The sequence below is a fragment of the Martes martes genome, assembly GCF_963455335.1.
Source record: "Martes martes genome assembly, chromosome: 3".
Lineage (NCBI taxonomy): Eukaryota > Metazoa > Chordata > Mammalia > Carnivora > Mustelidae > Martes > Martes martes.
The window spans coordinates 159,861,224-159,881,490 of NC_137890.1; positions in this window are offsets into that span (position 1 = coordinate 159,861,224).

Below are 20,267 nucleotides of genomic sequence, written 5' to 3' on the forward strand. Positions count from 1 at the left end.
ACTAATCCACTTTCTTTTGAAAATTTGTTTCAAGATGCTTATTTATCATTTGGATTCCTGTGTTAAAGCTGCTTTTCCCATTTTCATTAGCATGTGCTATATTCTCTAACAACTAAAGAATGTATACAGAGGTCCCATTATTCTGAAATCTATCATTTACTTTGCATACTTTCAGAAAACACTCCTGTTATCAGTTTTCCAGAAAAAAAATTAATAATGTTTGGTATTCTTATTCTCCCTTTTATGTCAATCTACTCCATCTTCATAAGAAGCATATTTGGACTTTGACTCCATTCTAGAACATTCTAATTCACAGCTGAAAAGCACCTTCAAGTATTTGCTATTTCTATTACTGGTTGTGGTCTGTTTTATATTCTATTTACTTTGTATTCCTTCTAAAGGAAGTCCTAATGTGTTATCTGTATCCTAAGGAATTGGAATTGAGTTCAAGAAATTTTTAAATCAGTTGTTTTGGCAAGAGATATAAATTTTACACAGTAATTTCCCATTCCTCTCATGGATCAACTTAGACTCCTTCAGCTATTAATAGCAGAAAGATTACTTGTGCTAAACCAATCTTCACGCTATAGTGCAAGCAACTCACATTTTCCAATGACACCTTATCTTCCTCCTCTATCTAGTACTCTCACCAATAGTTTCAAAGAAAGTCAAAATCCTAGAGAAGAAAAACCTTTGAGTTTTTACCGAAGCAGTCACCTTCATTTGAAACTGTTCGTTGAGATCCTACCTCTTTTTCTTTGAAGTTAAACTGGAACATGTTCCCTATTTTATTTTTTTCATATCACTTTAATATTTTATTCCAATAATGCATGGACATGGCATCAACAATCCATAGGGTAAAATGATGGTCCCAAAACCCATACCTCTTGATACTCAAGACAAATACTTCAAATTATTTTACAGTTTTTCCAGTACTTCCTCAATATTTTAAATGATAGGCTCGTCTTCTAATCCTTGATTCCTAGATCCCAAATATCAGGCCATGATTTGTAATTCAGGTCACTGTGGATGAAGTGTCATCCCCTCTCTACATCATCAACCTTTTCCCCTCCCACATAGTTCCATCCCATGCTATGTTTGAGGACATGCATTGATAGGTCTCTTCCATCTCCTGGAATTTATTGTTTGCATATAAAATATATCACACTATTGTAAAACATGATGTTATTTTATATACATTACTGCATATATTTCTTCTCATATTACAATAATTTCTCTCAAGGAGAAATTAGAATATTGGTCTACCTGACATTGAGGATTATGAAGAAATTGTTTTCAAGACAGTATTTAGTATTTTCTTTTTTTTTTTAGTACCAGCAAAGTATTTTTTTATACCCTTTATTTTTTTTTATTTCTTTTCAGTGTTCCAGAATTTATTGTTTATGCACCACACCCAGTGTTCCATGCAATACATGCCCTCCATAATACCCACCACCAGGCTCACCCAACCTCCCACCCCCCGCCCCTCCAAAACCCTCAGATTGTGTTTCAGAGTCCACAGTCTCACATGGTTTGTCTCCCCCTCCAATTTCCCCCAACTCCCTTCTTCTCTCCATCTCCCAGTGTCTTCCGTGTTATTTCTTATGCGCCACAAATAAGCGAAACCATATGATAATTGACTCTCTCCGCTTGACTTACTTCACTCAGCATGATCTCTTCCATTCCTGTCCATGTTGATACAAAAGTTGTGTATTCACCCTTTCTGATGGAGGCGTAATTCTCCATAGTATATTTGGACCACATCTTCCTTATCCATTCGTCCTTTGAAGGGCATCTTGGTTCTTTCCACAGTTTGGCAACTGTGGCCATTGCTGCTATGAACATGTTCCCTATTTTAAAAGAGATTGTCCTGGTTGTTTTGGGGCTGTCTTCCAGAAAGGCAGTTTGTTCTCCATTGCCTCCTTGGTTCATTTCTTTCTTCCTAGCCTGGCAGGGGATAGTAAAATCATCTCCGCTGCCTCACCTCCATTTTGTAGAGAACCGGTTTCCTGCACGCCTATCCTCTTGTTTGTTGCTTTCATTTTCTTAATTCCAACATGTCTGACATCCTTGAACATTCCAGGTCCTTGCATGATTGCTTGCCTTTGCAGAGGTTGTTTTCTCTGACAAGAATGTTCCAACTGTCCATCCTTCCCCCAGTTTCATCACCTGAATGCCACTTCCTCAGGGATGCTTTATTGTCTCTTTCTAGTAGAATTCATCGTTACTTTCCCACCTAACTCTTTGTCTGCAACCTGGTTTGGAGCCCAACACATTGTATTGTGATGCAACTGCTTTCCTGGCTTTTCCCTCTTTAGTCTGGGGAGGGCAGTGGGAAGGAGGTACACTGAAGGACACCATTCTGCACACCTGCCTGTGTCCACATCGTATTAGACAGGGTTCTCCAGAGAAACAGAACCAGTAGGATGTCCATATATATAGGAGAGATTTACTCCAAGGAATTTGCTTATATGATTGTGGAGGCTAGCAAGTCCAAAATCCACAGGGTGGATCAGCAGGTTTGTGGAGACCCACAAAGAGCCAATGTTGCAGGTCCAATTCGGAGGCCTCTTGCTAGGAAGGAGTCAATTTTTTTCTATTTAGGTCTTCCATTGATTTGATGAGGTCTACCTACATTATGGAAGGCAATCTGCTTTATTCGGAATCCACTGATTTAAATGTTAATCTCATCCAAAAATACCCTCACAGGAAATATCCAGAATGCTAGACCACAATATCTACAATGGTCCAGCCAAGTTGACACAAAAATTAACCATCAAACAGATTTTTTTAAAGATTTTATTTATTTATTTAAGGGGGGGGGGATGAGTGAGGGGAGGAGCAGAGGGAGAGGGACAAGCTGGCTCCATGCTGACCATAGAGCTGGACTCGGGGCTCAATCCCAGGACCCTGAGATCATGACCTGAGCCGAAATCAAGACTTGGATGATTAACAACTGAGCCACTCAGGTGCCCCCATCACACAGATTATTTACATCTGTTCATGCACACCTCTGGCATCTTTCTGTGTGCCCTGATCCCCTCTCCTTATAAGGACATCAGATTGGATTAGAATATACCCTGATGGCCTTATTTTGCCCAATGAGCTCTTGAACAGTCCTATATCCTGGTCACAGTGATCCTAAGGTGGGTAGAACTATTTGACACACTGAACAATAGCTTCCAAGTGTTCACATCACCCTGTCTTCTGTTTGGGAAACCCACACCCAGAAGCAAGTGCAGCCTCAAGTATAGGGGCATGAAATGGTTAAATATTAAAGTCCCTGCCACTTCCAGAGGATTGAAAGATCATTTTCACCTTTCCAGGTTGGAAATAATCTTCCTGCTATAAAAGTGTAAATACTTTGGCATTTCCACAGGATCCAGAGAATGCCCAGACTACGTTTTAAGGCACACAAACTAAGGATACACCAGGAACTAATTAAGGAGGAAATAAAAGGCTGTGTGAGAATAATATCACCTAGCATTATAGTGGCACAGAGTCTCATTCCAGAATTTGGGTTGAGTCATTCTTAAGAAGTCACATTAAGAAAGCCTTCTACTTGTCATCCTATGTCACATGCAGATGCTGGTACTGGTGAGACCAGGCTAGATTCTTCACCAGTGGGAGCAACACCATGTAGACTTCATGCTGCCCCTCACAAAATCACATGCACCCATGCACACCCATATACACCTTCAAAAAAGTTTGCCTTTTATTTTTTTAAAAGATTTTATTTATTTATTTGAGAGAGGCAGAGAGAGCATGAGAAGGGAGAAGCAGACTCCCCAAGCAGCTGGGAGTCTGATGTGGAACTCAATCCCAGAACTCCAGGATCACGACCTGAGCTGAAGGCAGTGACTCAACCAACTGAGCCATCCAGGCATCCCGAAGTTTGCTTTTTAAAGTCTTATATCTATGTGGTACACAGATCACCAAACAGCCATCCAGATGTGGTGAATCTTGAAGGATCACCCCATTAAAGAACATTGCATATAAGGGGACTTCAAAGTCACATACTCTCATTCCCTCATTTTACACATGATTAAACTGGGAAGAACATATGAGATCACCTGAGGCCACACAGCTTTCTTTAATTACCTTTCCTAATGCGACTAAGACACGTTATAAAATACAGTAAAGTTCATATTTACCATAAGATCTCCAGACTTTGTGTGTAGCTTTCTGGGGGGGGGGGAAGGAAAAGGAGAGAAAACTATATGTAAAATCAGATATGTTAATGGTGTCCTCTGGAGTCCAGAACTGAAGAGTTTTCTGTTTTGTTTTGTTTTACAAAATGCCCTACATAGATGGGAAGGAGTTTATGACAATGATATGATAACGTAGAGCAGTTAAAGCATGAAAACCTTTTCTTTGAGCAGAAAAACAGGTACAGCTCATTCCTCAAACAATCCAGAACTTTCTGTTGCTATTTATCGATACAAAGTTATTTCATCCCAATTTAAATCAAATGATCCTCGTCAGTCAGGAGCTTTGAGGGGAAGAGAAATTACAGACAGGAACTTGCTTCGTGGAGTTTTGGGGAAAATCAATGGCAGTTAGGAAGCCCACTGCCAGCAAAGGCACCCATCACAGACACTTGAAGTGTAGGCTGTAATGAGGTCCTGGAGGGGTTTAAAGAATGTTCTTCTCTGCTCCTACTTGGAAAAAGATGATCTCTAATAATAATCATTGTTGTATGTAGCATTTGTTAAGCCTTTTAGTATATGTCAGGCACTGTGGGAAATTTCATGCAGCATCTCATTGAGTCTTCACGGAACTCCTAGGAAGCAGCCACAGGGAAATTAAAACCCATGTCAAGAGGTTGGCAGTGGGAAATAATGACTCAGAAGAGAAAGGAAAAAGAATAAGCTTGTTACAGCTGAAGCCATGTAACTAGCTGATTTGAGAAAAGGGTTCCATGAACATTATAAAGAAGAAAGAACACTCCATTCTCTATGAGACAAAGGATTCACAAGCAATGAGAGTTACAAGGCATCCTGTTATCCATGACTAGGAAGAGACATTTCATGAAAGTCTGTTATCCATATCAAAGTGGCCATTTTCAGACCTGTCATGAAAAGTCAAACTGTCCTGCCAACCCCCATGCACCTGTTAAAAATGTGTAACATATTAAGCTGATTTTTTTTCTTATCCCTTTTTTATCACAGTTTCTGCCTTACAAGGGCTCCTCTTTCTTGTGTGTTATTAAGATCATGTTAGTTTCTGAAGTCTGGTTCATTAGTTTTTATGTCCTCAGTTCTTTGGAAAACATATGGTTACATAAATTATTCAAGCTTGTTTTCATTTTTAGACCAATAGCAGCATTCTCTTGCAACTTTCCTCATCAGGAGCAGAAACCCTTTCCCCCTCTATCATATTATTTTATGATACAATTACTCTGTATATTAGTATTTACTAAGTTTCTTTCTCTAGGTGTTGTCTCATCTTTCAACAAAAGATGTTTCAATGCTTCTAGAAGTGGGGTTTCAAATATCTAGGAAGTAGGGTTTAGGAAAGTTTCTTTCTTTCTTCCTTTCTTCCTCTCTTTTCCTTCCTCTCTCTCTCTCTCTCGCTCTCTCTCTCTCTTCTTTCCTCCTCTTTCTCTCTTTCTTTCTTTCTTTCCCCTCCCCTCTCTACCTCACCCCTTCCTTTCCCTCCTCTCCCCTCTCTTCTCCTATTCTCTCCTCTCCTCTCGTCTCCTCTCCTTTCCTTTCATCTTTCCTTCTTTCTCCTCTAGTGGAAATACTGGTATTTAAACCTTTTATACTATCTTTCTTCTTTTTTCATACATAATCTTTCACTCTCTCATTTGTCCTAGTATGCTTTGCCCCCCCCCCCCATCTGTTAATGGTTAAATACTCAATGATCTTATTTTACTTCCCCTTCACTTAACTTTCTACTGCTATTTTTTACTTGCATTCATTCCACTTTTTCAGAACAAATAATGTTTATTTACCTTTCCCATTCTTGTTGCCATTCTTATTTTAGTCATAATTGTACAACTAAATGCATTAAATATTTGCCATCAATCTTTTGTTCAAGTTTCTCTGTTTATCTCTTAGTATAAGATGAAACTTATCATATGGAATGCTCAGGAAAGGTCACTGTGTTTCATATTCCATGAGTTATTGCATATTTAAAACTGCTCTTCTGTGGCCACAATATTTAAAATATAGCTTGGCAGGGAAGTACATTTTTGCCCCATGATCTCTTTCTTTGTGTTTCTTGAAAATTCTGCCTTATTGTCCCCTTGCTCTACATTCAGTTCTTACGAAGTCAAATGCCAGCTTAATATTCTGACTTTTGTAGCTTGATTTTTCTCTTTTTTTTTGTCTGAAGATTCTGGGATTAAAAAAATAATCTTTGAAGAATAACAGTTTTGCTAAAAGTCTTAGAGTTTATTGCTAAGCCAATTTTCTCAAATGGATTCTTTCAATAACCTATTTCCAAAAAAATGTTTCACTAGAGTATAATTTTGGATATTAGTTCTGATGGATTTTTTTATACGCTTGCTTACTTTTCTTCTTCAAGGACTCCAATTTCACGTATGTTGGAATATCTTTTCCTGGCTTCCTTCATAACTACTCCTTCTCTGACCTTTTTTGTTCCTCCTTTTATCTAATTTTCATTCTCTTGGCTCTTTTCCTATCTTTCCTCAATATGTCTTATTAAATTTTTCTTGGAATCTCTTTCCCTTTGAACATAGTGTTTCTGAGATAGTTTGTTTTCTTTTATTCTTTTCTCAAAGTTCTTCCCTACAGCCTCATTAAGAACACACTGAAGCAAAGGGAAATATAAAATGAAGGTAATCAGATTGCAAAGAAATAGAGGACTTCAAAAATTGCATTTAAATATTTTATTATTATGAATTTTGTCTAAAATATGACATGAACACCTTACTAAGACCTCCGCAAGGATGTATAAAGGCCCATCAGTGTAAGGCTTCCTGAAGCCTAAGATTTACTAACATCACTGTAATTCCACTTCTGGTAACAAATGGACACCCAACTGCATACAAAGTACTTTGCATACATTATCACCCCTGATAATTTTATCCAATATCTACAGAGCAATTCTTTAGGATAAGCAGTGTTTTTAATGCTGATTTGATGATGAGGGAAATAAGAAAATAAGTGGAAAATTCTAGACTAGAATGTAGTCTCCCATCACTGGAGGTCTGTGTCTTCAGCCACTTGCCTTGATGCCCCTCTGAATTACACATTGAGTGCCCCCACTATATCCAAGTGCATCTCATTCAGTTGTTTCTGCCCAATTTGCTTCTAACTCCACTTCCCCTCCGTCAATCTCTTCTTTAAAATCCTTTTTAAACACATGCATTGCACTACCTCTTTGAAGTCTCTGGTCCTAGTTCAATTTCCTGCTTACTCATTCTGTTGCAAGTCCTTAAACAAGAAACACACAGGGCTGTCCCTACAGTCCTTGTAGCCATGGTAGATGTCCCTAGCACAACTCACCACAGAGCTTTAGGAAATGATGAGAACAGCATTAACACTATGAGCAGTTTGGCATCTCTCCCCCTCTTGAACCTCCTGGCTTACTGACCACCCCCTATCCATGAGTATAAAGAATTAAAGAAGAGAGAGGATGGGGCTCAAGGATGACCATTAAGATGTTATCTTGAACTTGTGGGTAACCGGGTAACTGTGGTATCATTTTCTGAGAGGTAGAAGGTTGGTTGTTTGTGGTTTGGGAATCTTTAGTGACAGTAGGCCTCTCTTTAAAATGGAAGCATCAAAAATGGAGCTCAAAGTTAAGACAGATATCTCGGAAGAATGAACACACAACAAAATTTAATTTCATGCCTATTGGATAAAAAAAAATTAAGTTTTGAATTTTAAAGCCTTTAATAATCCTAGCAACTCAAATTTTTTTAGCCTGGGAGAATATGGCAACAGTTTTAATAATGGGACTTTAACCAATATATTTATTTGTATATACAGACATTTATTTGATCATAGTTTGTTTTGGTTTATTTGTTTGTCTGCCTTTCAAACTAGGACATGAGCTCCACAGGGAAATGAAACATGACTTCCTTGTTCACTGATATATCCACAGTACCAATTGCGATGTATTTGCACATACTAGGCACTGATAAACTCATATTGAATGAGAGAATAAGATAATAACTTCAGCTATGAAATGCTGTAATGAATATAAAATATTTATCAAAAATGGATTGGATTCTGGATTATTTCAATATTGATATCAGTAAGCACTTTTATTACTGAAATTAACATTTAAATTAAAAAGTTCATCCCCAGCAATAAAGTGATCATTCTTTGCTACAGCTCCCTGTCCAATTACTTACCAGTGCACCACCAGAGCAGCTGCTGAATTGTTTGGTGTCTACAGTAATTCTAAAAATTCCTGTTTCTTTGCACATGGCTTCAGCTTTCATTTCTCGGGCTGTAGACGTGAAGAACAATAAGATAGCAAATTGTCCTCACTGAATCCTGATGATGGCAGCATCTTTGGCACATAGATATTAAACCACCTCCAGTCTGCTTGAGGATTTTGCTCCAGAAAGAATGAGTTGCATTGAAAAGACGTCAAAAATCCACAACATCTGCAGCACCATTGCTATGTTTCTATGGGAAGCACTTGTGCATAGAGGAAATGCCCTTCTGGTATAATAATACAATAGCTTATGAAGTCTCCCAGGAAATATATAGGCTATTGTCAGATGCCATGTTTCCCTTTTCCAGAACTTCTAGAAATATCTGGAATATGCAAGTATATATTTTGGTTCTATTTCTAAAATTATAATAAATTCTATAGTTAGATTTTTAAAGTTTATAAGTTATTTTAAAGTTTAAAGTTATATTTTTTAAATTACAATAAATTCTACAGAAATAAACTCCTGTGGCAGGCTGAATAATAGCTCTAAAGATTTTCTTGTTCTAATCCCCAGAATCTATGAATAAGTTACTATATGTGTCAAAAGGGACTTTACGGATGTGAGTTAGCTAAGGAAATAATCTTGAGATGGAAAGATTATTCTAGATTATCTGGATGGGCTCAAAGTGTAATCACTGGATTCTCATGAGAGAGAAGAAAGAAGGTCAAAGGAAGGAGAGGGTGATGTGACAGTGAAAGTAGAAACAAGAGTCACCCAGCCACAAATCAAGGAAAACTGGCAGCTTCTAGTGGTATATGGTGGGGGGTGGTATACCATGGAAAGAAATAGGGAATGGATTCAGATTCTCCCCCTGGATCCTCCAGAAAGACAAGCCTTGCTGACACCATGTTTTTAGCCTCATGAGAATCTTATCACACCTCTGACCTTCAAAAGGCATTGAGTCTAAAACATAACTAATGGCAGAAGTGGGACATGGAAAGGGGGAACAAAGGCATAGAGAAGAAAGGAGAATTGCTGGACACTTCTTATTCTGTGTCATCTTGGTTTGCTGTGCTTGTTGACTAAGCCTCTTCTTAATTTGCTGCTTCCCAGGGGCCTCCTGCTTAGTGCACCTGAAGCAGGAAGAAACTGAGCCACACACAGGTCATGTTTCCACTAGTGGCAACCACTAGTCTTGGGGTAGAGATCAGACAGTTCCTCAGTTTTAAAATTAAACTGAATGGTTAATTAGTCTGAATGTCTGAAGAGCAGAATTTGATCATCCTATAAAATAGATTCATAGTCTTCCACTTACCATTTTTTAAACTTTTGCATTGAAATAATGTTTTTTGGTCTCTTTTGATTAACAAAGTAATATCACTCAAGACAAAGTTTAGAATGCACAGATCAACACATAGAAGAAAATAGATTTTCTACAGTCCCTGTATCCAGGAATAACTATTGTTAGCATTTTTATAGAAATCAATCTAGTTTTTTTTTAAATCTAGTTTCATATTTTTTGCTTAGAAAGTAACAGCAGTTTTCCAACTTGGGATATAGTAAGCTGAAGAAATTCTCATTCCCACTCTAAGGACAGCGAAGAAAACACACAGTGAGTTTATGTCTTTCTTTGAACCCATCAGAGATCTGAGGTTCCTCGGGGATGAACTGGCCTGAAATCTAGGTAGACAGAGGTACCCAGGAAAAAGACAGGGAGAAAGCAGTTGTTTACCTACAAGACACATGTAGGAAAAAATCAGCTAGAATAGTTAGGCATTGATGGAGACCACATGGGGTTTAACAACAGAGTGTACAACCCCTGGCACTGCCGGTCAATTGAGAGTTCTCGTGTCTTATAGGATTTTTCTCCATGGATCCCACAAAAATGTTTTGTGAGGGTCCTTGGAACATATCCTTGTGGAACAGGCCTGGGTGACTGGAACAACAGCTGCTACAGAAGGGCCATGACATGGGTCCACCTCTCTCCCCATCTACTCTAAGGAACAAAAACCTTAATGCTGGTAGAGGGAAGTAGGGAGGAGGCCAAACCCAGTATCACCTTTAGGAGACTGTTGAAGCCCATTGCAGCTGGGGTAGTGAGGAGAAAAAGTTTCTACCCTGGGGAAGGAGCTGGAGTACCTTGGCCTGTACAGAGCTACAGCTGGGGGAGGGAGCAAGGGGAAAGTCACATCCAAGAGATCCAGGGACACAACGTGTGCTTCAGTCTGAGGTTTAGCGAGAGCTAAAAGAACATGATATACCATTCCCCACCATATCCCAGCAGAATAGCAAGTGCAGAGTAACAGGTAACAATGGAATGCTGCTTGGATAATGGCCAGAGCCTCGAGACACATCCAACATACGTAAGGAGACTCTAAGGGTGAAGGTGGAACAGACACTGAATAAAACCTTCTGGCAAACCAACCCACGTCCTAAACACACATCATCCTAGGGTTTTGAAGACTATAGCTTCTCCAGAAAGGGAGGCAGGCAGAGGAAGGGGCCAGAGTCTGCAGGACGGGGCCAACTCCCCTTCACCTGACAAGAAATTCTCTCACAGAACTTCTAGCAATACGAGAATCTGGCCTCCTAGGCATTGTGAAGATACTTCAATCAAATAGGGCAATACAACCTGTTCTATGTAACAGCTTCTTAAACATCTTACCATCAGAACACAGGGTTTGTGAACTTCTGTTGATACACTTGCCACAGGTCCCACAAATGTTATGGGTGTACCTGGGTGAAAGGGCACTTGCCTCATGTCCTTCAGCATTTTAGACACGGAGGGGAAAGATCTCCTGGCTTCTAATTTTTTTTTAAATTTTATTTCTTTTCAGCATAACAGAATTCATTGTTTATGCACCACACCCAGTGCTCCATGCAATACGTGCCCTCCATAATACCCACCACCTGGCTCCCCCAACCTCCCACCCCCTGCCCCTTCAATACCCTCAGATCGTTTTTCAGGAAAAGCACAGAAAAAGAACCAAGAAATTAGAAGCCGGAAACCATGAAAGACTATGGACTCCGGCTTCTAATTTCTTGGTTCTTTTTCTGTGCTTTTCCTACAACACCATGCACTCTCCCATAATTCACTTCATCTATTTTCAACGTCAATAGAGAAATATTACTGAATTTCAGTAAAGATTCATACAGACTTCGTACATTAGAATCACCCCCAGAAACTTCTATAAAATGCTGATGGCTAGGCACCATGTCCAAAGATTCTAATTTAGTGCATCTTCATGGGGCTTAAGTTTTGATATACAGACAGGAGGAAAGCACACTAACTCAAAGATCATGGTTTAACCGTGTTCAAGACCAATCTTCTACAGGTTTAAGTTAATGTGTTCAGGTATTTACTGACAAAGTGGAAAGTGGATTGAGAGTTGTCTTGTTGAGTTTATCAATATTACCAATGCTGCTGCAGACATAAGGGAGGGATACTAAGAGACTACCAGAAAAAGTTGCCATAGATGGGTTCTCTGGGTACTTCTTCCCATTTCATTGCTATTCCTGAGTTTATTATTGACCCTTGGTTTCCAGACTCCTTAAGCAGCTGAATAAACCTTATATCCCACATCTCCTCTTCTATACCTATACCTTGCAATCTAAGTATGTCTTCACTTAATGCCAACTGAGGCAGATCTTGGTCATTGTCAAGCACTCAGGAATCATGCAGATCCTACACAATATTCTTAAAATTCTGTGACTACCATTGAATCTTGGATACGAAACTTGAGTCCTTACATTTTAGCTTCTCAGACTTGTTCCAGAAATCTGAACCAAACCAAATGATTTCTGACTCTGTTTTAAGATCAGATTAAAAGTACAGTACCTGGCACCCACCCACACCCTCAGGAGCTCAAATTCTGATGGCCACCGTCCAGAACCATATGCCTAATGACACCTCCCTCTTCCTGATCCCATAACTGGTAGAAGCCGACATTTTGGAGAGCAGTGCCATAGGCACCAGAGTTGAGAAGCCTGGTGAAGCTAAGAAATTGAAAAGGAAAATTTTAGTAAACTAATGTTTTGGAGAGTTCCATGATGCCATATTCTCCATCTGCTTTTTTTTTTTTTAATCTAAATTTCCCAACTGTTTATGTTAACATGATACATAAAAAGTTAGAAACATCCTCCGTTAATTTTTTTGAAACATCGTGGCTTAGTTGTTTTGCAGTGTGCTATAATCATTGCAATTGCAAAACACAAGAATGTTCTCCTATGTTTTGTAAATTAAGTCTCTGAGTCTCAGGGGGTGCCTGGGTGGCTCAGTCAGTTAAGCATCTGGTCATGATCCCAGGGATAGAGTCCTGCACCGGGCTCCTTGCCTAGCAGAGAGCCTTGGGATAGAGTCCTGCACCGGGCTCCTTGCCTAGCAGAGAGCCTGCTTCTCCCTCTCCCTCTGCCTGCTGCTCCTCCTTCTTGTGCTCTCTCTTTCTCTGTCAAATAAAAAATAACATATTTTTTAAAAAAGACTCTGAGTCTCAGTAATCAAGAAATTTTTAGGACTTTGAATGCACACTGATATTTTCCTTGTTTCTTAACAAGTACTATACCCTAATGTGTGACGTATAAATTACAGACTGAACCACTTCTCTGCAACAGTGATTTCTTCCTTGATACTTTAATTTTTTTCCTTATTTTTTTTAAAGATTTTACTTATTTGACACAGATCACAAATAGGCAGAGAGAGAGAGGAAGGGAAGCAGGCTCCCCGCTGAGCAGAGAGCCTGATGCGGGGCTTGATCCCAGGACCCTGAGATCATGACCTGAGCCGAAGGCAGAGGCCTTAACCCACTGAGCCACCCAGGCGCCCCTTTTTTCCTTATTTTTAAATGGAGAAATATATTATCATGCCTGTCACGTATCTTGGAAGGAAAACCTCAATGTTTTCAGTGATGGGTACAGTCAGTACAGATAGTTATGAGGACATGAAGAAACTCACAGGAGAGGGGAAGGAAGGGGAGAGGGAAATATTATGTTGCTTACTTCTTGGATTTGGCTTTGCCTTTGTACCCAACCTGAGGATGAATTGCGAAGTACAAGCTTTAGTGGGCCAAATCCTACATAGGGTAGAGGGAAAGCCAGCACAATGCAGAAAGTGTGCTCCTAGATTCAGGAGCAATTTCAGTAACTGTTTCTTCTGCCTGTTGGCTGCGATCTTTCCTCTAGATCTCTGCACGTTTAGCTCTTTCTGGCCTGGTATAAACTTAAATGTTCCCTTCTAAGAAATATGTTCCCCAACCATTCAATCCAAAGTTACCTTGTTGTATGTAATGTATGTTGTGCCTTGTCATCTAAAATATCTCATTTTGTCTGCTTCCTCCCTCAGAATGGAAACTCCGTGGGAGCAAGCAGGAGTCTTGCTGTGCTGGTTTAGCTTGATTATGCCTATCATCTATAATTGTACCTGGGTCACAGGACCTGCTAGTTGGTATTTATCAAATGATGAGAGTGTGAAGAGTCAGAGGAGAGGAGTGAAAGGAAGTTAACAGGTACAAGTCTGTAAAAGAAAGTGTGGGACCAGAGACAACCTGGGGATTCTTGTAAGAGTAGATTGTGTTTAAGGAACAAAGATAATGGCATGTCACTGCGTTTGAGGTGCATTTCCCTGCTTCCCGCTTCAGCCCACCAGAACAACTGATTGTGGTAGGCAGACTGACATCCCCTCAAATTCATTCATACCCTAGTCCCCAAAATGTCTATGACTATGTTAGCTTACATTGGACAAAGCAACTTGACAGATGTGTTGAGCTTGAAGACTGAGTTGAGAAAATTATCCTGGATTATCCAAGTGGCCCAGTCTAATGGTGTGAGTCCTTGAAAGTGACCAGAAGAGTATGTTAGAGGCATAACATATAAGAAGGATTTGACTCACCAGCACTGGCTTTAAGATAGAGGGAGAGAGCCATGATCCATGAAATATGGCAGCCTCTAGAATTGGGAACAGCCTTGGGTTTACAGCCAGGAGAGAAAGGGGCACTTTGGCCCCATAAAAATAGAGTACTGAAATGTACCAAAACCTGGATGGCCAGGAAATAGATTCTCCCCCAGAACCTCCAGGACAGAATGAAGCCTGCAGACACTTCAATTTTAGCCTAATGAGACAGTAACTAATTTCTAACTGCCAGTACTGTAAGATAATATCTTTTTGTTATTTTAGGCTGCTAAGTGTGTAGTAATTTGTTATAGCTGCAGTAAAAACTGATCACAGAAGCCCTAGATCAGAAAAACAGAGTAGAGTGAAATGCAAGTAAAATCAGTGTAAGGTGTGGTGATGGTGAATGCACATTTGAGCCCTCACTCTGCCTGCCTGATGAGTCTTGTGATCTGTGGTTCTAGATACAGTGAAGCTGATCTTTCAGAGACCTGCTCCAACAAAATAGTCCAAAATCATTTTATTTAAGACCTAATGTAAAGTATTAAAAGCCTTTAAAAAGTGTCCCAGAATGTTTCCTTAGTGGCAAGGTCATGATAGTGCATCTCTATTCCACTGTGGCTAAGATGGCTTTGTATCAGTCTCTCTTTCCTTCCCTCCCTCTCACTTTCCCTCTCTTCCTCCTTTCCTCCTTTTTTTTTTTTTTTTTTTGTCTCTACTTATCCCTAAATTGCCATTGATTATGGACACTTAGAAGGCAATCATTTTCTTTCTTTAGTGGAGACAGTATAATCTTGAGAAAAATTTCTAAATTTGTCTATAGGTTCTATACTAATTACCCTATGGAATATACCAGATGATAATATTAAAACAACATTTTCTTTTTCTTTTTTAAACTAAACTTTTTTTCATTTTTGGGTAATTGTCATTTCACATGCAATTGTAAAAAAGAAAAGAGAGTTAGCCTATATACTCTTTATCAGATTGTTTGTTCACACCTTCACACCCTCTGGAGTTTCTTGGGTGAAGTCAGAAACCAACCCCCAAATACACAGAAAAAAAGAGAGACTGAGGAAAGTAGCAGGCCATTCTAAATTGGTAGATGGCATGTTTAATAAGCAAAGGAACTTACTTACAAAGCTTATCTTGCATGGCTGCAAAGTGAGTAGCTTTCCAAACTGGTCTCCAGAATCCTAAAAGTTTATATTGAGGTCTTAAAGGGGTCCAGGCACATGTCTGTCCAGTGGGCCTCAACAACACATAACCTCAAGGCTAGGTCTCCGGGGCACCTTCTAGCACAAGGAAGACAAAGTGCCATGTACATCTCAAGGATATGGAGGGGATGGAAGCTTCCGATTGCCTGGGTCCAGTTGGCAGGTCAACCAACAGACAGAAGCTCTTCATGACTTCCTCCAACACCAATTTACCCAAATGATAACACATTGCAAAATCTAGCATGCAATATTACAACTAAGATACTGACATATGTACAGGCAAGATCCGCAATATTTCCATAACCACAAGGATCTCTCACGTTGTCATTTTATATGTACACCCACTTCCTTCCTGCTCCCAGCCCCTCTCTGGCAACTGCTTTGTTTTTCTATAATTTTGTTATTTCGAGTATATTATATAAACACAATCATATGAAAATGTAACATTGAAATTTCTTTTTTACACAGCATAATTCTCTGGAGAGTCATCTAGGTTGTTGCCTATACTAATTGTTCTTTTTTTAATTTGTGAATATTATTCCATGTTATGGTTGTACCTGTTAGTTTAATCATTCACCCACTGAAGGACACTTGTATTGTTTCTAGTTTTTGTTATTGTGAATAATCCTGCTATAAACATTCAAATAAGGATGCTATGTGAACATAAAATTTCATCTGCCTTTGAGATAAATACTCAGGAGTGAAATTCCTGGGTCATGTGGCTCCTAGAATATTTAGCTTTTTAAGAAACTGCCAAACTGGGGCACCTGAGTAGCTCAGTGGGTTAAAGCCTTTGCCTTCGGCTCAGGTCATGATCCCAGGGTCCTGGGATTGAGCCCCACATCAGGCTCTCTGCTCAGCGGGGAGCCTGTTTCCCTTCCTCTCTCTCTCTGCCTGCCTCTCTGCCTACTTGTGATCTCTGTCAAATAAATAAATAAAATCTAAAAAAAAAAAAAAAGAAAGAAAGAAACTGCCTAAACTGCTTCCAGAGTGATTTTTACATTTTCCATTCCCACCAGCCATGGATAAATGATGAATGACTCATTTTCTCTGCATCCTCACCAGCACTTGGTCTTATCAGTATATTTTATTTTAGCCATTCTGATAGGTATACAGTGAAATGGCATTGTGGTTTTAAGTTGCATTTCTCTAATGGATAATAAAGTTGAACATCTTTTTGTGTGTTTGTCATCAGCAAATCCTGTTCATTGAAATGTTTATGTCTTTTGTCCAAGTTTTAGCAAGATTTTGTTTGTTAGTTGGTTTTTTTTAAGATTTTATTTATTCATTTGCGAGAGAGAGAGAGAGAGAGCAAGTGGGGGCAGGGGCAGAGGGAGAGGGAGAAGCAGACGCTCCACCGAGTGCAGAGCCTGATGCAGTGCTTGATCCTAGGACCCTGAGATCATGACCTGAGCTGAAAGCAGAATCCTAACCAACTGAGCTACACTGGTATCTCTGTTTGTTCCTTTGTTGGTTTATAGTTGACTTTTGGGAGATTTTAAAAATATTTTCTAGGTACTAATCTTTTGTCAGATATCTGTCTTGCAAATATTTTCTCCCAATGTGGAGCTTGTCTGCATTCTCTTACCAGGGTTTTCTCAGAGCAAAAGATTTTAAATTCAATGCAATTTTTCAAATTTTCTCTTTATAGATTGTGCTTTGCCAAGTCTAAGAACTTCTGCCTAACCAAAGATCCCAAATATTTAGTCCTATGTTTTGCACTAAAAGTGTTATTGTTTTATATTTTAAATGTCAGTCTGAGATTCATTATAGGTAAATTTTTGTATATGGTGTAAGACTTGGTCAAGGTCCATTCTTTTTTAACATAGGAATGTCCAATTTTTCCAGCACTATTTGTTGAAAATGCTGTCTTTCCTCCATTAAATTCTTTTGCAAATTTGTTAAAAATCCATTGCACATACTTGTGTGGGTCTATTTCTGGTTTCTCTATTCTGTTCCATTGATCTATCTATTCTTTCCCCCATACAAACACAGCTTTAATTAGAGTAACAACATGTTAAGTCTTGAATTCAAGTAGATTTATTTTTACTAAAAACAATTTAAGCCATCCCAGTTCCTTTGCCTTTCTTTGGAAGATTTTACAATAATCTTGTCTATATTTGTATCTACAAAAAAACAGACAAAAACAAAAAGCACAAAAACAAAAAATTAGCTGAGATTTTTACAAGAACAGAGTTAAACCTAAATACAACTTTGGGGAGAACTGACATTTTTACTATGTTGAAACTTCTAATTCAAGAGCACAGTATGTGTCTTAATTTATTTATAGTTTCTTTGATTTCTCTTTTCAGTATTTTGAATTTTCAACTATAAGAGCTGTATATATTTTATTAGATTTACAGCTAAGTGTTCCATTTCTTGTGTAAATTTAAATGACATTGTATTTTTAATTTTGATGTTTATGTTCTCATTACCAGTATATAGAAATTGATTTCTGCATGTTGACCTTGTATTTTGCAATCTAGAAATTTTTAAGCTCTTGGCTCTACAGAGTCAATTACATATTCTGAAGGCAGGAGCACTTTTATTTCTTCCTTTCCATTGTGAATGCTTTCATTTCCTCTTTCTGCCTATTATACTGGCCAGAACTTACAGCACATATAGTTGAATAGAGCTCATCACATCTGTCAGGTTGCTTTGCCCAATGTAAGCTAACATAATCACAGGCATTTTGGGGACTGGGGCATGAATGAACTTGAGGGGATGTCAGTCTGCCTATGAAAAGCTTACCTTGTTTCTAGCCCTAGGAGAAATAATTTAGTCTTTCACTATATATACAAATACAATGTTAGCTGTAGGGTTTTGGTAGATGTTTTTAATCAAGTTGAGGAAGTTCCTATTTTTCTGAGTTTTCCTTATCATAAATGGTTGTTCAATTTTATTTAATAATTTTTCTGCACTCATTGATCTGATCTTTTTTTTTTTTTAATCTGTTAACATGGTGATTTACATTGGTTTTCAAATGCTGAACTACACTTGGATCTCTGAAATTAACCCCAGTTGATCATGGGTGTGTTATTTTGGTAAGAATTTTTGAATCTATATTCATGAATAGTGCTTGTACATAGTTTTCTTTTTTTTTTTTTTAAGATTTTATTTATTTATTCGACAGGGAGATCTCAAGTGGGCAGAGAGAGGAGGAAGCAGGCTCCCCACTGAGCAGAGAGCCTGATGTGGGGCTCGATCCTAGGACCCTGGGATCATGACCTGAGCTGAAGGCAGAGGCTTAACCCACTGAGCCACCCAGGTGCCCCTATAATTTTCTTTTCATCTCTCTAGTTTTGCTATCAAGGAATATGGACCTCAATAAATAAATTAGGAGGAGTGTCTGGTTATGTTACCTCAGTTGGTTAAGTTTCCAACTCTTGATCTCAGCTCAGGTGTTGATCTCAGGGTCGAGAGTTCAAACCCTATGTTGGGCTCCATGCTGGGTGTGGAGCCTACTTAAAACAAATAAATGAATAAATAAATAAATAAGCAAATATTCACTTCTCTTCTATTTTTTGGAAGAGACTGCATTGAACTGGTGTTAATTTTTTCTCTAAGTAGTCATAGAATTCTCCAGTGAAACCATCTGGGTCTGGAGAGTGTTTTAGGAATGGTTTTCTTCTATTGCAAATGTCCTTAATAGTTATAGGGCTCTTCAAATGATTTGTTTCATTCAGTCACTTCAGATGGTGTCTTAGTTTCCTAGGGCTTCTATAACAAAATGCCACTAACTGAGTGGCTTTGAACAGAAATTTATTGTCGTAGAGTTCCAGAAGCTAGACCTCCAAAATTAAGATGTTGGAAGAGTCCCTCCAAAACTTGTCAGAGAAGGATTCTTTCTTGGTTGTTCTAGTTTCTGATAGCGCCTTACAGTCCTTTGCTTATGGAAGTGTAATTCCAATCTCTGCTTCCCTCATCACGTGGCTTTCTCCCTGTGTCTCTTCATATCATCTTTACACCATGTGTGTGTGTGTCCAAATTTCCCATTTTTATAAGGACATCTGTCATATTGGATTAGGGCCCACCCCAGTGACCTCATCTTAACTTGTTTAGATCTACAATGGCTCTGTTTCCCAATGTATTCACATTCTGAAGTACTAGGGGTTAGGAATTCAACACATCTTTTTTTTTGAGATCCACAATTCAACACATAAGAAATATTTTGTGGTTTTCAAGGAATTGAAATTGGTGCTTTTCATCCGAGGTGTCAAATTTATGTATAGAGTTGTTCATAGTATTCTCTTACTCATCTTTTGATGCCTGCAGGATCTGTGGTGACACCCCCTATTTAATGACTAATTTAGTGATTTGTACCTTCTTTTCTTTTTGTTCATCTTGATAAAAGTTGGCCAATTTCACTGACCTTTTTAGACCTGTTTCACTCAATTTTTGTTTTTCTGTTTCAATTTCATTTATTTCTGCCTCTGTCTTTATTATTTCCACCCTTGTTTTTTGTTTTATGTTTTTGATCAAGGTTTATTCTGTTCTTCTTTTTGCTAAGTGCTTGTGGTGGGACCTTAGTTTATTGATCTGGGAGTTTTTCACTTTCTAGTATGTACATTTAGTGTGATAAATTTCCTCATCTGGCTAATTATGTCCGACATATTGTGATAATGTTATATTTTCAACTTCATTGAATTCATTGTGTTTTAAATTTTTTTTGAGACTTCTTCTTTGACCTATGGATTATTTATAATTGTGTTATTTAGTTTTTAGGTTTGGGATATCTTTCATTTTTCTGTTCTTGATTTCTCTTCTCTTCTATTGCAGTTGGGGAACACATTGGATATGATATAAA